General features: G+C 43.7%; 1 protein-coding gene and 1 long non-coding RNA gene across 37 annotated transcripts in view; one reads left to right on the top strand and one right to left on the bottom strand.

The window, feature by feature from the left end:
• Positions 1–18594, top strand: part of LOC110494609 (band 4.1-like protein 1) — a 180855-nt gene that overhangs the window by 57402 nt on the left and 104859 nt on the right. The gene's annotated exons all lie outside the window — the stretch shown is intronic.
• LOC149976104 (uncharacterized) overlaps positions 1–18594 on the bottom strand; it is a 101635-nt gene that overhangs the window by 2865 nt on the left and 80176 nt on the right. The window contains exon 3 of the long non-coding RNA XR_016488051.1: positions 930–1018. This is a non-coding gene — a long non-coding RNA (uncharacterized LOC149976104). The remainder of the gene's footprint in view (positions 1–929; positions 1019–18594) is intronic.

The following is an 18594-nucleotide window of genomic DNA, read 5'->3' as shown; positions in this document are numbered from 1 at the left end:
TCTCCTCCAAAACATCCTGTCGGAGACCGGAAGAAATGGAATCCCTTTCCTTTGTTTTACCAAGAAATAACTCTCAGGAAAATGACGACAATGGCGACATCGTGTGGAAGCTGTAGGAATTGCATCCTTGGTCCTATTTAATTTGGTGTCCTTTAAACAATACATGCAAGTGGTGCATGAATATTATTTTCAGCTTTCAGTGACCAGTTTTTCTTGCGCTTTTCGATGAAACACACGCTCTGTTATAGTCACAGCCGCGATTTAACCAGTTTTAGAAACTTCAGAGTGTTTTCTATCCACACATACTAATCATATGCATATACTATATTCCTGGCATGAGTAGCAGGACGCTGAAATGTTGCGCGATTTTTGACAGAATGTTCGAAAAAGGAGGGGGCAGACTGAAGAGGTTTTAACAGGCACAGAATGACTAACCAGATAAAACAATACTGTTACCCGTGTTTCCTCTAGTCACATCAATGGAATGAGAACGCATGCAATGACTAAGTAGTGCACGATATAGGTAATAGACTGTGACCTTTGTAGTGAGAGTGTGATTTGAAACAGGAACTTTGAGTTAGGTTGCCCTTCTGCAACATTACCATAGCTCTGAGACAGATAGGAGGAATCAAGTCAGTGGAGGTTGCTGAGGGGAGGACGGCTCATAACCATGGCTGGAATGGAGTGAATGGAATGGTATCAAAAACATGGTTTTCATGTGTTTGATACCATTCCATTTACTCCATTTCACCCATTCCAGACATTATTATGAGCCGTCCTCCCCTCAGCAGCCTCCACTGAGTCAAGTGTAGTGCACTATATAGGGACTAGAATGGGATTTAAGAAAGTTAGCTTTAGCTTGCACATTACACCCTTCTGTAAAATTACCATAGCCCTGAGACAAAGAGGAGGAGTCAAGTGCTGCTGACCTTGTTTTCACCTGCTGTTTCCTCTGAGCTCCCAGCATGCCGCAGTAATGAGAAGCCCAATGGCTGTGATTATTCATGTGAGCTTCAACCTGCGCAGAGGTCACAAGCATGCCACATGAGCGTGCCATAGTAAGCAGAGGAGTCGTTGGGTAACAACCAGAGCTAAGCTGTGAAATTGCTCCAGCTTCTTTTGCAGTCAAGAACTTAAAGTGATGCTCCACAGCTTTTGTATCATTTCACTCACAAGCCAAAACCATACCATGAAAATTGTGCACAATTGTGTACTATGTCATACATTTTGTATTTTTTTGTTGTTGTTGCAATTTGTATGATATGTTCCGAATTTGTAAGTGCTTAAGATCCCAGACTGCATCTTTAACACAGTTAAACACAGAGGAGGTAAGACATCAGTCACAGAGACAGGCATCCACTGTGTTATAATAACAACGTCATGAGTATCCACGAGCCACAACGCAATTTACTATTGGACTCATAGGACTCATACACAGTGTGGACTGCATGGGCCTCTATGAAGCTCTGGCAGTGGACAATCAACATGTAAAAGCTTTGGAAATGCTTTACCACAGAAGTGTAGCCTTCAGTGTGACCACAATAGCAGGCAAAGCCTGGCCTGGTTGAGCACAGATCTGAATGTTCTTTAGCCAACTCGTTTGTCATGTGTTGTTATGACTGACAATACAAAATGATGGAGCAGAGGAGTTGGCTAAAGCACAAGTTACAGTACCAGGCTAGGAAAAGCCAATGATGAACAGACAGAGGGAAATACTAAGTGTGGTAAAGATATTTGTTACAGTCTTCTTTCTTTGGGCCTTTTCCCTCACTAGGCTCTTTGTCTCTGAGCCTCAGTAGTCATGTCTAGTACAGTTCCTCCCTGGATGTAAGTATGCCTGTTAGCTGTGAAAAACAAAGACTTGATCCAGCATGATTCCTCATAAACTTGCATGGCTTTGTACAGTATGACATGAGGGATGTATACAGTATAATTTGATGTCCACTTGGAACTAAGTTAGTCCGTTACATTTAAAGAACATTTTCATATTCTCACATATTCTCACATCTATATATACTGCCCACAACCGTAAGGCTCTCCAGAGGGTAGTGAGATCTGCACAACGCATCACCGGGGGCAAACTACCTGTCCTCCAGGACACCTACACCACCCGATGTCGCAGGAAGGCCATAAAGATCATCAAGGACCCCAACCACCCGAGCCACTGCCTGTTCACCCCGCTATTATCCAGAAGGCGAGGTCAGTACAGGTGCATCAAAGCAGGGACCGAGAGACTGAAAAACAGCTTCTATCTCAAGGCCATCAGACTGTTAAACGGCCACCACTAACATTGAGTGGCTGCTGCCAACATACCAACGCAACTCCAGCCACTTTAATAATGGAAAAATGTATGTAAAAAATGTATCACTAGCCACTTTAAACAATGCCACTTAATATAATGTTTACATACCCTATATTACTCATCTCATATGTACATTCCGACAATGCAGTAATAACCAACGAGTAATCTAACCTAACAATTTCACAACAAGTACCTTATACACACAAGTGTAAAGGGCTGAAAAATATGTACATAAAAATACACTGCTCCAAAAAATAAAGGGAACACTAAAATAACACATCCTAGATTTGAATGAATTAAATATTCTTATTAAATCATTTTTTCTTTACATAGTTGAATGTGCTGACAACAAAATCACACAAAAATTATCAATGGAAATCAAATTTATCAACCCATGGAGGTCTGGATTTGGAGTCACACTCAAAATTAAAGTGGAAAACCACACTACAGGCTGATCCAACTTTGATGCAATGTCCTTAAAACAAGTCAAAATGAGGCTCAGTAGTGTGTGTGGCCTCCACGTGCCTGTATGACCTCCCTACAACGCCTGGGCATGCTCCTGATGAGGTGGCGGATGGTCTCCTGAGGGATCTCCTCCCAGACCTGGACTAAAGCATCCGCCAACTCCTGGATAGTCTGTGGATGGAGCGAGACATGATGTCCCAGATGTGCTCAATTGGATTCAGGTCTGGGGAACGGGCGGGCCAGTCCATAGCATCAATGCCTTCCTCTTGCAGGAACTGCTGACACACTCCAGCCACATGAGGTCTAGCATTGTCTTGCATTATGAGGAACCCAGGGCCAACCGCACCAGCATATGGCCTCACAAGGGGTCTGAGGATCTCATCTCGGTACCTAATGGCAGTCAGACTACCTCTGGCGAGCACATGGAAGGCTGTGCGGCCCCCCAAAGAAATGCCACCCCACACCATGACTGACTCACCGCCAAACCGGTCATGCTGGAGGATGTTGCAGGCAGCAGAACGTTCTCCACGGCGTCTCCAGACTCTGTCACGTCTGTCACATGTGCTCAGTGTGAACCTGCTTTCATCTGTGAAGAGCACAGGGCGCCAGTGGCGAATTTGCCAATCTTGGTGTTCTCTGGCAAATGCCAAACGTCCTGCACGGTGTTGGGCTGTAAGCACAACCCCCACCTGTGGACGTCGGGCCCTCATACCACCCTCATGGAGTCTGTTTCTGACCGTTTGAGCAGGCACATGCACATTTGTGGCCTGCTGGAGGTCATTTTTCAGGGCTCGGGCAGTGCTCCTCCTGCTCCTCCTTGCACAAAGGCAGAGGTAGTGGTCCTGCTGCTGGGTTGTTGAAGTGGTCTGTGGTCACCACCTGCAGAACCACTCCTTTATTGGGGGTGTCTTTCTAATTGCCTATAATTTCCACCTGTTGTCTATTCCATTTGCACAACAGCATGTGCACTTTATTGTCAGTCAGTGTTGCTTCCTAAGTGGACAGTTTGATTTCACAGAAGTGTGATTGACTTGGAGTTACATTGTGTTGTTTAAGTGTTCCCTTTATTTTTTTGAGCAGTGTATATGAATGAGTGATGGTACAGAACGGCATAGGCAAGATGCAGTAGATGGTATCGAGTACAGTATATACAGTGCCTTGCGAAAGTATTCGGCCCCCTTGAACTTTGCGACCTTTTGCCACATTTCAGGCTTCAAACATAAAGATATAAAACTGTATTTTTTTGTGAAGAATCAACAACAAGTGGGACACAATCATGAAGTGGAACGACATTTATTGGATATTTCAAACTTTTTTAACAAATCAAAAACTGAAAAATTGGGCGTGCAAAATTATTCAGCCCCCTTAAGTTAATACTTTGTAGCGCCACCTTTTGCTGCGATTACAGCTGTAAGTCGCTTGGGGTATGTCTCTATCAGTTTTGCACATCGAGAGACTGAAATGTTTTCCCATTCCTCCTTGCAAAACAGCTCGAGCTCAGTGAGGTTGGATGGAGAGCATTTGTGAACAGCAGTTTTCAGTTCTTTCCACAGATTCTCGATTTGATAAATGTCGTTCCACTTCATGATTGTGTCCCACTTGTTGTTGATTCTTCACAAAAAAATACAGTTTAATATCTTTATGTTTGAAGCCTGAAATGTGGCAAAAGGTCGCAAAGTTCAAGGGGGCCGAATACTTTCGCAAGGCACTGTACATATGAGATGAGTAATGTAGGGTATGTAAACATATAAAAGTGGCATTGTTTAAAGTGGCTAGTGATACATGTATTACATCAAGACGTCATCTTGCATTAACATCTGCTAATCACGTGTATGTGACAAATAAAATTTTATGTGACCTTAAGTGACCTTGTGTCATAAACGCTTGATTCCACTAACAGATTGCATCACCGATGTCACATAGTGCTGGGGGCTGCAGAGATTGGCTAACCAGGTTTCTTCAGGAGTAAGAGATAGGTGAGAGGAGTGGGGCACACTTTGTGAAAGTGAGAGATTGATAGAAAAAACTGTGTTGCGCTGCAAATCTCCTCCAGGAAAAAACAACAACAGCCAAACCTTCCCTGTTATTTCTATTACAACGAGTGAGCATTTATCTGGATGTGTTTCAATCAATGATCCCCAGGTCTGAAGTTAATATACTTTGTTTCTGATGGAACCGAGCATGTACCATGTATTATGTCTGATTAGATTCAGCTGCTTCTCCTGGGTTAGGACTTTTACACCCTGTTGGAATGGTGCCTCAGATGTAAGACTATAACATACTCTATGACTGATCTGGTTTGGTCATGAATGATTCCTTAGGGTGAAATAGATTTCAGAGCTCAGAGATAATTCAACTTGAACCCTACTCTACATTTTAAAAGTTTTGGGTCTCTGTTCATATCTTTGTGGTTTTCTGTATGTGTGTGTGTTTATGTGTGTGTGTGAGCAAACGACTCAAGTGTGTGTCTGTGCATGCATGCTTTCCTTGTAGCCGCTGCCTTGTGTCCCCTGCTGATAAACTTGCCAACACAAAGGTAATATAAATGCTAAGCATGAGATGGCTGGTTTTAGTTCCTGATGTACTGATGATTTCTCATTGTCAAGTGGCTCTGGTGTGCAGCCTTAACACCAGCACATGATAATTACAATGTCACCACAAAGAGCTTCACTGTTATTATTTGCGGTAGTGCAATGCGGTGCAGCTGCAGAGATGTGCCTCTATCAGCTGCTTGCTGTAATGGAGCCGTCAACAGATAGCTAACTGCTCATTATTCCAGCCCTATCAGATCGCAAAGGGCATCAAGCTTAACCAGCTTAACCAGCAGCACCACACCTCCTTCCACCCAGGCCCAGTCTCACTGTCCTCATCTGCAGTCAAGGTCACACCCACCACAGAGAAGCACCATTTGTACAACATGCAGACTAGTACAATTGCTCTCACACGGTTGGATCGGACTCTTCTGATAAATCTGTTGTACACTCAGTGAATGAGGGTATGAGATCTTAGGACACATCCATCCGTCCAGGATCACAGAGTTTTTAATTAGTCAAATGGACAGGTTGGTTTCTTCCTCAGCCTAGAGACCAGCTCTTTATCCCTGTACTGCTGGCTATGTGCCACCCCTCTACAGCCCCCCACACAAAGAAACCCATATGGCATGGCCCTGTGCCACTCTCGGCCTGCCTGCCCGAGCACTAGGGCAACATGCTCTAAATGGGCTGTGTGTGTGTGTTGTACGTGTCTATGTGTGAGTGAGCGGTGTGTGTGTGTTTGTGTATATGTGTGTTTGAGAGAGAGCGACTGAGTGAGTGAGTGAGTGTGTGTGGTTAATGCTTCAGGCTCATAGGGATAATCTTGTGATAATCTTGTGATTTGTTGCAAAGAATAGTTGAGAGCTCTCTCCCCTGTCATAGAGGCTCCTCCCCTCCTCCGTCCTCCTCTCTTCTCTTCTCCTTCCGTCTGCTTGCCTTCCCACTGTGCTCTGGTTATGTCAGCCAGCATAAAGCTCCTCACCCACAGCACCCTGCAGTATTTTGCATGCTGATGGAAGAATGGCTGTAGATCGGTATGCCATATACACTGAGTATACAAAACATGCTTTTTCCATGACATAGACTGACCAGGTGAATCAAGGTGAAAGCTATGATCCCTTATTGAGTTCACCTGTTAAATCCACTTCAATCAGTGTAGATGAAGGGGAGGAGACAAGTTAAAGAAGGATTTTTAAGCCTCGAGCCTATTGAGACCTGAATTGTGTAGGTGCATTGTATTTCCAAGCCACTGTAAGGCACTTTTGATTACATCTTCATCAGCACTCATTAACTATGCATTGAGTAGAATGCTCAGTTGGGCATCAATACAAAACGAACGTTCAAAACAATATTGTAACAAAACATGCAACCCATGAATACTCAGTGTATACCTTCTATAATGTTGGTAACTGTGATAAGGGAATGTGATGTGGAACTGTGCCAAAATATATTTGGTGTGTTGACTGCTCTCCCTGGGTGTTCTGGGAAATGCTTAGCTGGGGCTGTATGGAGAGAAATAGGGGGAGGCACACTCACACATACACTCACACACAAATCAAAGTTTATTGGTTGCGTTCACAGATCCACAGATGTTATGGCAGGTGCAGCGAAATGCTTGTGTTTCTAGCTCCGTCAGTCCAGTAATACCTAACAACTACCACTGTCCTGCTGTTGCCTTCTGTTGCTTTGTGTCACGCCTTCCGCCGGAGTTGGCTCCCCTTCCTGTTCGGGCGGTGCTCGGCTGTCGTCGTCACCGGCCTACTAGCCGCCACCGATCCCTTTTCCTTTTTCTGTTTGTTTTGTATTATTAGTTTCACCTGTGTCCTATTATGTTTTCCTGATGGGCTTCCTTATTTAACCTTTCTGATCTCCCCATCCCGGATCCGGGATCGTGAATACAGACTCAAGCTCATTACCATAACGCAACGTTAACTATTCATGAAAATCGCAAATGAAATGAAATAAATATGCCATCTCTCAAGCTTAGCCTTTTGTAAACAACACTGTCATCTCAGATTTTCAAAATATGCTTGTCAACCAAAGGAAAACAATAATTTGTGTAAAAGTAGCTAGCTAGCGTAGCATTTAGCGTTAGCATTAGCGTTAGCATCCAGCACGCAACATTTCAACAAAAACATAAAAGCCTTCAAATAAAATAATTTACCTTTGAAGAACTTCAGATGTTTTCAATGAGGAGACTCTCAGTTAGATAGCAGATGCTCAGTTTTTCCAAAAAGATTCTTTGTGTATTAGAAATAGCTCCGTTTTGTACATCACATTTGGCTACCAAAAAAAACAGAAAATTCAGTCCTCAAAACGCGAACTTTTTTCCAAATTAACTCCATAATATCGACTGAAAACATGGCAAACGTTGTTTAGAATCAATCCTCAAGGTGTTTTTCACATATCTCTTCGATGATATATCGTTCGTCGAAGCATGGTTTCCCCTCTCAATCAAATGGAAAAATACTGGCACATGGCTTTGCGCACCAGTTTCGACGCAGGACACCAGGCGGACACTTGGAAAATGTAGTCTCTTATGGTCAATCTTCCAATGAAATGCCTACAAATACGTCACAATGCTGCCGACATCTTGGGGAAACGGCAGAAGGTCTAAGCTTATTCCTGTCGCATTCACAGCCATATAAGGAGACATTAGAAAACAGAGCTTCAGAAATTCTGCTCATTTCCTGTTTGACGTATCATCTTGGTTTCGCCTGTAGAATGAGTTCTGGGGCACTTACAGACAAAATCTTTGCAGATTCTGAAACTTCAGAGTGTTTTCTTTCCAAAACTGTCATGCATAGTCGAGCATCTTTTCGTGACAAAATATCGCGCTTAAAACGGGAACGTTTTTTATCCAAAAATGAAATAGCGCCCCTAGAGATGCAACTGGTTAAGGCTAGTAAACCCGCCCGTGTTTTGTGCAGGATTATTCTTGTGTTACGTGTTGTGTTGTTGGGTGTGTTCGTGCTCCGGACTGGGTACCCTGTGTTTTGGGTTGGTCTGTATTTTTTCGCGCCCTGTGTTTTGGGCATTGCTTTTTGGTGCCATATTAAAGTGCACTTCTCCCTTTGGAACTCTCTGCTCCCTGTGCCTGATTCTTACCTCACACACCTAGTCCCTCGTGACACTTTGTCTGGATTCTGGATGACTCAGTGGCGTACGGCGATTCGCAGCTACTTCTTACAAGTTTTTTAGCTAATCTCACGATTAGCTATAATAATTATAGCTAATCTCATGAATATGTTGCTGTTTTAAAGCTAATTTCCTGACATTCTACACATATTGCCATGGGGCAGAGAGAATACATTTCAGTTTTATAGCTAATCTCATTTTTTTCTACACATTTCCCATTATTGAAGGTAATTTCCTGTGCAATTATGTTCATATTGTCATTTGGCCAAAGCTCTAAAGTGCAGCCAAATATTTAGCTGTGCAACCAGCAGTTTATTTTGGGTGCAAAATAAACTGCTGGTCGCTAAGTGTGTCGTTGATTAGTGTGTGCTGATACTGATAGGATCGAAAGAATGGGAGCACAACACTCGGATCAAGTTTCTCCATTCAAATCTTTCCTTTAACATTCAATTTATTTCACAATACTGACGATAGATCAGCGCTTAGAGAGATATTACTGCCTACGGCTGCAAATATTGAGGCGCCTGATTTTACCCAATAAAAATGCATTAAATCCATGATTTGGCACATCATATGTTAAGCTACACATGATGAAATATGTTGAGATAAATTACAGACAGTAGCCTACAAGTAGCAAAATAGAACTTGATTGATTGATTGAACATGAAATGTATTTCAATATGATTGAAATATGCTTATAGTCTACTAATATTCATATTTTAATACAGTCATCTCTGTATTCATTTCAAGCATCCTTTTATACGTCACTTTGTTGTATCAATTGTAAAGACATTGGCAACTGTGTGTTTGTAGTCAACTTTGTTCTGAAGTTATCAGCGGTCACAGAGATATGGATAAACCATGTGATGTTTAGCGGAGATCTTCTGTGAATAAAGTGACATGGTATGGCAGAGAAGTATCTAAGGATGCACTCTGCTAATCTACAGAGAAGTATCTAAGGATGCACTTTGCTAATCTACAGAGAAGTATCTAAGGATGCACTTTGCTAATCTACAGAGAAGTATCTAAGGATGCACTTTGTTAATCTACAGAGAAGTGTCTAAGGATGCACTTTGTTAATCTACAGAGAAGCATCTAAGGATGCACTTTGTTAATCTACAGAGAAGTATCTAAGGATGCACTTTGCTAATCTACAGAGAAGTATCTAAAGATGCACTTTGCTAATCTACAGAGAAGTATCTAAGGATGCACTTTGTTAATCTACAGAGAAGTATCTAAGGATGCACTTTGTTAATCTACAGAGAAGTATCTAAGGATGCACTTTGCTAATCTACAGAGAAGTATCTAAGGATGCACTTTGTTAATCTACAGAGAAGTATCTAAGGATGCACTTTGCTAATCTACAGAGAAGTATCTAAGGATGCACTTTGTTAATCTACAGAGAAGTATCTAAGGATGCACTTTGTTAATCTACAGAGAAGTATCTAAGGATGCACTTTGCTAATCTACAGAGAAGTATCTAAGGATGCACTTTGCTAATCTACAGGGAAGTATCTAAGGATGCACTTTGTTAATCTACAGAGAAGTATCTAAGGATGCACTTTGTTAATCTACAGAGAAGTATCTAAGGATGCACTTTGCTAATCTACAGAGAAGTATCTAAGGATGCACTTTGCTAATCTACAGAGAAGTATCTAAGGATGCACTTTGCTAATCTACAGAGAAGTATCTAAGGATGCACTTTGTTAATCTACAGAGAAGTATCTAAGGATGCACTTTGCTAATCTACAGAGAAGTATCTAAGGATGCACTTTGTTAATCTACAGAGAAGTATCTAAGGATGCACTTTGTTAATCTACAGAGAAGTATCTAAGGATGCACTTTGCTAATCTACAGAGAAGTATCTAAGGATGCACTTTGCTAATCTACAGAGAAGTATCTAAGGATGCACTTTGTTAATCTACAGAGAAGTATCTAAGGATGCACTTTGTTAATCTACAGAGAAGTATCTAAGGATGCACTTTGCTAATCTACAGAGAAGTATCTAAGGATGCACTTTGCTAATCTACCTGAGAAGGATCTAAGGATGCACTTTGCTAATCTACAAGTGGTCTGATGCAGGCATTAATTACAAGCATTTTATAATAATGAGTTATAATTATACATGTTATTTGGCAGACTACTTTCAGGGTACTCATGGACATCTTACATTAATCGAATCCCCGAGCTGACAAGGTACAAATCTGTCGTTCTGCCTCTGAAAAAGGCAGAGGCCGTCATTGAATATAAGAATTTGTTCTTAATTAACTGACTTGCCTAGTTAAATAAAGGTAAAATAAAAAAATAAATAAAATTAGGCCTACATAAATGCAAGTGAAGTGCATAAAATCATAAAAATCTATATTTTAGTCAAAGGACCAGACAAAACAGGACAGATAAAAAGAGGATAGAGGGGTAGGGTAGAGGATATGTACCCGGTTTAGATAAATGGTTTAGGGGGTAGAGGAAATTCAGTTTAGATTTAGGGGCTAGGGTAGAGGATATGAACCCGGTTTAGGGCAATGGTTTAGGTTTAGGGGGTAGGGTTGGGTAGAGGATATGACCCCGGTTTAGGGTAATGGTTTAGGTTTAGGGGGTAGGGTTGGGTAGAGGATATGAACCCGGTTTAGGGTAACGGCTTAGGTTTAGGGGGTAGGGTTGGGTAGAGGATATGAACCCGGTTTAGGGTAACGGCTTAGGTTTAGGGGGTAGGGTTGGGTAGAGGATATCAATCCGGTTTAGGGTAACGGTTTATGTTTAGGGGGTAGGGTTTGGTTTGCTTGGGAAGAGGATATGATCCTGGTTTAGGGTAACGGTTTAGGTTTAGGGGGTAGGGTTAGGTAGAGGATATGAACCCGGTTTAGGGGGTAGGGTTACGTTGGGTAGAGGATATGAATCCGGTTTAGGGTAACAGTTTAGGTTTAGGCGGTAGGGTTGGGCTGGGTAGAGGATATAAACCCGGTTTAGGGTAATGGTTTAGGTTTAGGCGGTAGGGTTGGGCTGGGTAGAGGATATAAACCTGGTTTAGGGTAGAGGTTTAGGGGCTAGGGTTGGGTAGAGGACATGAACCCAGTTTAGGGTAACGGTTTAGGTTTAGGGTGTAGGGTTGGGTAGAGGATATAAGTCTGGTTTAGGGTAACGGTTTAGGTTTAGGGGGTAGGGTTGTGTTGGGTAGAGGATATGAACCCGGTTTAGGGTAACGGTTTAGGTTTAGGGGGTAGGGTTAGGTAGAGGATATGAACCTGGTTTAGGGTAACGGTTTAGGTTTAGGGGGTAGGGTTAGGTAGAGGATATGAACCCGATTAAGGGTAGCGGTTTTAGGTTCAGGGGTAGGGTTGGTTAGAGGATATCAACCCGGTTTAGGGTAACAGTTTAGGTTTAATCCAAGCCATGAGGTGGAAGGAATTGTCCATAGAGCTCCGAGACAGGATTGTGTCGAGGCACAGATCTGGGGAAGGGTAGCAAAAAATGTCTGCATAATTGAAGGTCCCGAAGAACACAGTGGCATCCATCATTCTTAAATGGAAGAAGTTTGGAACCATCAGGACTCTTTCTAGAGCTGGCCACCCGGCAAAACTGAGAAATCGGGGGAGAAGGGCCTTGGTCAGGGAGGTGACCAACAACCCGATGGTCACTCTGACAAAGCTCTAGAGTTCCTCTGTGGAGAGGGGAGAACCTTCCAGAAGGACAACCATCTCTGCAGCACCCCATCAAGAAGCCACTCCACAGTAAATGGTACATAACAGCACGCTTGGAGTTTGCCAGAAGGCACCTAAAGGATCTCAGACCATGAGAAACAAGATGCTCTGGTCTAATGCAACAAAGATTGGTTTGGCCTGAAACTAACTGTTTGGCCTGAATGCGAAGCGTCACATTTGGAGGAAACCTGGCACCATCCCTACGGTGAAGCATGTTGGTGGCAGCATCATGCTTTGGGGATGTTTTTCAGTGGCAGGGACTGGGAGACTAGTCAGGATTGAAGCAAAGATGAACGGAGCAAAGTATAGAGAGATCCTTTATGAACACCTGCTCCAGAGCGCTCAGGATCCCAGACTGGGGTGAAGGTTCACCTTCAAGGACAATGACCCTAAGCACACAGCCAAGACAACGCAGGAGTGGCTTCGGGAGAAGTCTCTGAATGTCCTTGAGTGACCTAGCCAGAGCCTGGACTTGAACCCGATTGAACATCTCTGAAGTGATCTGAAAATAGCTGTGCAGCAGCGCTCCCCATCTAACCTGACAGAGCTTGAAAGGATCTCCAGAGAAGAATGGGAGAAACTACACCAATACAGGTGTACCAAGCTTGTAGCGTTATACCCAAGAAGACTCAAGACTGTAATCACTGCCAAAGGTGCTTCAACAAAGTACTGAGTAATGGGTCTGAAAACTTATGTAAATGTAATATTTCAGTTGTTTATTTTTTATAAATTAGCAAAAATGTATTTGCTTTGTCATTATGGGATATTGTGTTTAGATTGATGAGGAGAATTAGGCTGTAACCTCACAAAATGTGGAAAAAGCCAAGGGGTCTGAATACTTTCCCGAAGGCACTGTATATGATGAAGAGGAGTGGACCCAACACTGATCCCTGGGGGACACCTTATGAGACAGTACAACGTTAATAACGATGGTTTTGGGAAACAGCTGTGAGTTTTAACAATGCCCCTACAAAGGTTCTAATGATGAACTTAGCCTGAAGATGCTTTTTTGAAACGGGCCCTAACCCATATTACTGGCACAACATTTTAGTGCAGGGTTTCCCAAACTCGGTCCTTGGGCCCACCCTGTGTGCATTTTGGTTTTTGCCCTGGCACTACACAGCTAATTCAAATAATCAAAGCCTGATGATGACTTAGTTATTTTACATTCATTAAAAATTCATAAAACCATGTTCTAAAACTACTCGCCACGCCATTAACCATTTGTTCACAGTCTTGTTACCTCATTGGCTAGCTAGCTAACTATTTAGTAACTTTACCAGCATATCCAAACATTTTGGGGGCTTCTTCAGGAGATCAAGGATCATTGCAAAAAAATAGTGATAGATCCCTTGCACATCTTCATCACAAACCTGACGTTTTTAAGAGACAGTGTACAAGTTTCTATTTAATGCATCTTAATAGGAAAATAGTGCTTTTACACAATGAAGAAACCTTATATTCCAGAAATGACTTTGCAATTTCAAGGACAGTATCAACATTTTAGCTTTCCTAATAAACATGTCTTTACAGTGTTACATATTAGTTTCTAGGCCACAACATGCGCTTCAAAAGTAGTTAGAAGTGCCCCCCCCGCGCCTTGCAGAGGCTGCAGGGGTGTGTGGTACGCCAGTGGGATGACACTTTGTGTTGTTGTGGCTAGCTAGTGAGAGCTCTAAGTCAGCAGCATCCACTGAGCCAGCAAGCCATTTATCCTCTCCTTCTGTGATCGTTCTATTACTCCACACACAGCAGGAAATGCAGCATGCCCACCCCAGGTTTCTGCTATACAGTGGGGTGTGTGTGTGAGTGTGTCGTGGGGTACTGGCAGGAGTCAGCTGCCTCTGGGCTGCAGCAGGATGCCAGTCAGTTTGTGCCTAGATGGCACTCCTACACCAACCGTCCCAATGGACCCATGTGTCTGCACTGCAGATTTCCCAATCTGAACATAGTGCACCGTCATTCTGATGGGGCACTTATGCAAATGTATACCCATTCACTTTGGCACAAAATGTTTCGATTCCGGCGATCAAGGCTAAATGAGTTCTGCTGCACCATCTCTGCACTTATTTAAAAAAATTATATTACTGTCATAGAAAAATCAGACAGTTTATCTTTTTATTTTGTTTATGCATCCCCTTACAAAACAATCCTGATCAATATAAGTTTTTGTCCACTTAAAAGTAATCTTACTAAAACAAAGTCAAGTGAAAAACACTGTCCTCTCTAATTTCCTTTGATATGCTAAGGTTGTGTTGCTGTGATGAATGATGTCAATGCTACATTGATCCCTTAACTAAATTCCCCAGTCAACCGTTTCTGATGCTTGACCCGATATGCTCTAGGGTGCATCAGCAATCCCACAATAACTCCTGTGTATCGACCCCTGATCTGCCTTGATCCCTGAGATACATGCAGTAAAAACATGTCCCTATAACTCAAGCCGGCCAGTGAGGAGATGAAATGTGCTGTGAGGCTTCTGACACCCACCATTTTCACCTTGATGTATGTCTCTCACTAAATCTGCTAGGGTTGAAAGGAAATGTGAAAAGACATCTTGGAGGTGACCATTTATCAACAGCAGCAGCAGCTCTGGTCTGAGAGAGAGGCGCCAAGCCCTTCCGCAACTAGTGGAGCATGTTAGCTCATATTAGACCAAGTCTGGAAAGCTCCTCGTAGGCACACAACATTAGCTTTCACATGGACATGGATTATGCAATATATTAGCATAGAAACACATTCATTGTTGGGAGTAGGCCATTTAAATCACAGTTAAAACACCATTTATGTGACCCTTGCCTACCTGTGGAGATATCCTCTGTTAAAAAAGTGGAGATAATCTGAGCTGTGAACTAGCCAGGCTAACAGTGTTGGAAGGAAACAATGTTGGCATTGTTTCATTGCTCACAGCAGGGTCATGAGAGGAGGCTTGGATTTCATAACCAGCATTTGTATCGTAGCGGGCAATGTTTTTTAACCATAATGTCATTAAGGCCCGGGTAGTCGATACATGGATGCAGGGTCTTGTCCTTCTTCTCCACAAAGAAGAACCCTGCGCTGGCGGGGAGGCAGATGGGCGCATAATCCCTGCAGCGAGGGAGTCCTCAATGTACCCTTCCATCGCTTTGGTCTCCGGACCCGACAGGGAATAAAGTGCTAAGGAGAATGTTGATTGCACAGTCGTAGGGCCTATGCGGAGGAAGAGATATGGCACTGGCAGAGTTGAAAACCTTCCGTATGTCCTGGTACTCCACGGGAACGGTGGAGAGATCCAAGGCTTTACCCAAGCCCGCCGGGAGACGTCCTGGGGCAGGTTGCACTGACTTCAGACAATGTTCATGGCAAAATGGGTCTTGTAGATGACATGGAACCAGTGGGTTTGGCGACGAGTATGAAGCGAGGGCCAGCCAACGAGAGCGTACAGGTCGCAATGGTGGGAAGTATATGGGGCTTTGGTGACAAAACGGATTGCACTGTGATAGACTGCATCCAATTTGTTGAGTAGGGTATTGGAGGCTATTTTGTAAATGACATCGCCAAAGTCGAGGATTGGTAGGATGGTCAGTTTTACAAGGGTATGTTTGGCAGCATGAGTGAAGGATGCTCTGTTGCGAAATAGGAAGCCAATTCTAGATTTAACTTTGGATTGGAGATGTTTGATATGGGCCTGGAAGGAGAGTTTACAGTCTAACCAGACACCTAAGTATTTGTATTCTAAGTCAGAGCCGTCCAGAGTAGTGATGTTGGACAGGCGGGTAGGTGCAGGTAGAGATCGGTTGAAGAACATGCATTTAGTTTTACTTGTATTTAAGAGCAATTGGAGGCCACGGAAGGAGAGTTGTATGGCATTGAAGCTTGCCTGGGGGGTTGTTAACACAGTGTCCAAAGAAGGGCCAGAAGTATACAGAATGGTGTCGTCTGCATAGAGGTGGATCAGAGACTCACCAGCAGCAAGAGCGACCTCATTGATGTATACAGAGAAGAGAGTCGGTCCAAGAATTGAACCCTGTGGCACCCCCATAGAGACTGCCAGAGGTCCGGACAGCAGACCCTCCGATTTGACACACTGAACTCTATCAGAAAAGTAGTTGGTGAACCAGGCGAGGCAATCATTTGAGAAACCAAGGCTGTCGAGTCTGCCGATGAGGATGTGGTGATTGACAGAGTCGAAAGCCTTGGCCAGATCAATGAATACGGCTACACAGTAATGTTTCTTATCGATGGCGGTTAAGATATTGTTTAGGACCTTGAGCGTGGCTGAGGTGCACCCATGACCAGCTCTGAAACCAGATTGCATAGCAGAGAAGGTATGGTGAGATTTGAAAGACCTTAGAAAGGCATGGTAGGATAGATATAGGTCTGTATGAGTAGTGAGAGATTGGAAACTCCCCGTACGCTCACAAGTGCACTCGTACTTACTGATGAACCTGGTCTTTTAATTTGCAGGTAGATAAGAAATGTCCCATAGCTCCACAATACAGACAGATCTTGGTGTTCAGTCTACGTAAGCGCTCAGCAGGAGAAAATCTATCCCTGCCCAGTTGCTTGGGCTCCGGAGGAGGCGAGTCGACAGACTAGGGGATCTCAGAGGGAACTCGGGTGACACCGGATTCTCTCAGAAATGCAGACTTCAGGGATTTCAGGTATTCCTCTGAGGGGAGGTGGAATCCGAGAATGAGTGAGGGCGACAGGGAACAGATCCCCTCTTCCTCCTATGTTCACGTAGTCGCCCATCGTTCCAGATGGTCAAGGCTATGAGAGAGTCAAGGTCTATGGGCAGCTCCCGGGCTATGAGCTCGTCTTTAAATCACCTCCGATAATCTGTAAAGGAACATGTTGAACAGGGCTTCTCAGCCGCCAACAGGAACTCTCAGCCGCCAACATGCGAAAATCACACACTTTTCGTACCTTTGCCCTAAAATTCCTCCAGACTGAAGCAAACAATGGACTGTTGATCCCACACCACCGTAGCCCAGGCAAGGGCACTCCCGGACATCAGCGTTATCAAGTACGCTATCTTCAAGCGGTCCGAGGGAACGAAGAAGGCTGCAGCTCGAAGATGAGGGAGCACCGGGAGAGAAAAGCCCGGCAGGTTCTAGAATCTCCAGCGTATCGCTCTGAGGAGGTAAGCGAGGTTCTCGGGACACCGGCGTAGGCTGGGAAGAAGTGCCGCTAGTGGCGGGAATGCTGAGAGTCTGGGGGATTAGTGTTGTGGCTTGCTGCCTAGTTGGGAATCTGTGGAATTTGTCTAGCAATGTATTGAACACATGGTCATGGCGTTCTGTCAAGGTATGGAGTCCCTCCATAAGGTAATGCAGTAACTCCTCCTGTCTTCCAATTGTGGCTCCTTGGGAGGAGACAGCGTTGCGGAGATGGTCTGAGTCTGCTGTGTCAGTCATGGACAGTTCGTATTATCACTGATCAGGCTAAGAGCGAATTACAGTGCATTCATCTTAAGATAGCTAGGTGAGAAAACCACATACAGTGGGGCAAAAAAGTATTTAGTCAGCCACCAATTGTGCAAGTTCTCCCACTTAAAAAGATGATTTACATCATAGGTACACTTCAACTATGACAGACAAAATGAGAAAAAAAATCCAGAAAATCACATTGTAGGATTTTTTTATGAATTTATTTGCAAATTATGGTGGAAAATAAGTATTTGGTCACCTACAAACAAGCAAGATTTCTGGCTCTCACAGACCTGTAACTTCTTCTTTAAGAGGCTCCTCTGTCCTCCACTCGTTACCTGTATTAATGGCACCTTGAACTTGTTATCAGTATAAAAGACACCTGTCCACAACCTCAAACAGTCACACTTCAAACTCCACTATGGCCAAGACCAAGGAGCTGTCAAGGGACACCAGAAACAAAATTGTAGACCTGCACCAGGCTGGGAAGACTGAATCTGCAATAGGTAAGCAGCTTGCTTTGAAGAAATCAACTGTGGGAGCAATTATTAGGAAATGGAAGACATACAAGACCACTGATAATCTCCCTCGATCTGGGGCTCCACGCAAGATCTCACCCCGTGGGGTCAAAATTATCACAAGAACGGTGAGCAAAAATCCCAGAACCACACAGGTGGACCTAGTGAATGACCTGCAGAGAGCTGGGACCAAAGTAACAAAGCCTACCACCAGTAACACACTACGCCGCCAGGGACTCCAATTCTGCAGTGCCAGACGTGTCTCCCTGCTTAAGCCAGTACATGTTCAGGCCCGTCTAAAGTTTGCTAGAGAGCATTTGGATGATCCAGAAGAAGATTGGGAGAATGTCATATGGTCAGATGAAACCAAAATAGAACTTTTTTGTAAAAACTCAACTCGTCGTGTTTGGAGGACAAAGAATGCTGAGTTGCATACAAAGAACCCCATACCTACTGTGAAGCATGGGGGTGGAAACATCATGCTTTGGGGCTGTTTTTCTGCAAAGGGACCAGGACGACTGATCCGTG

The sequence above is a fragment of the Oncorhynchus mykiss genome, chromosome 17 (genome assembly GCF_057628025.1).
Source record: "Oncorhynchus mykiss isolate SJ-2025 chromosome 17, ASM5762802v1, whole genome shotgun sequence".
NCBI classification, from domain to species: domain Eukaryota; kingdom Metazoa; phylum Chordata; class Actinopteri; order Salmoniformes; family Salmonidae; genus Oncorhynchus; species Oncorhynchus mykiss.
The sequence above is the reverse complement of the archived record's forward strand: the minus strand, read 5'-3'. Positions and strand labels throughout refer to the sequence as shown.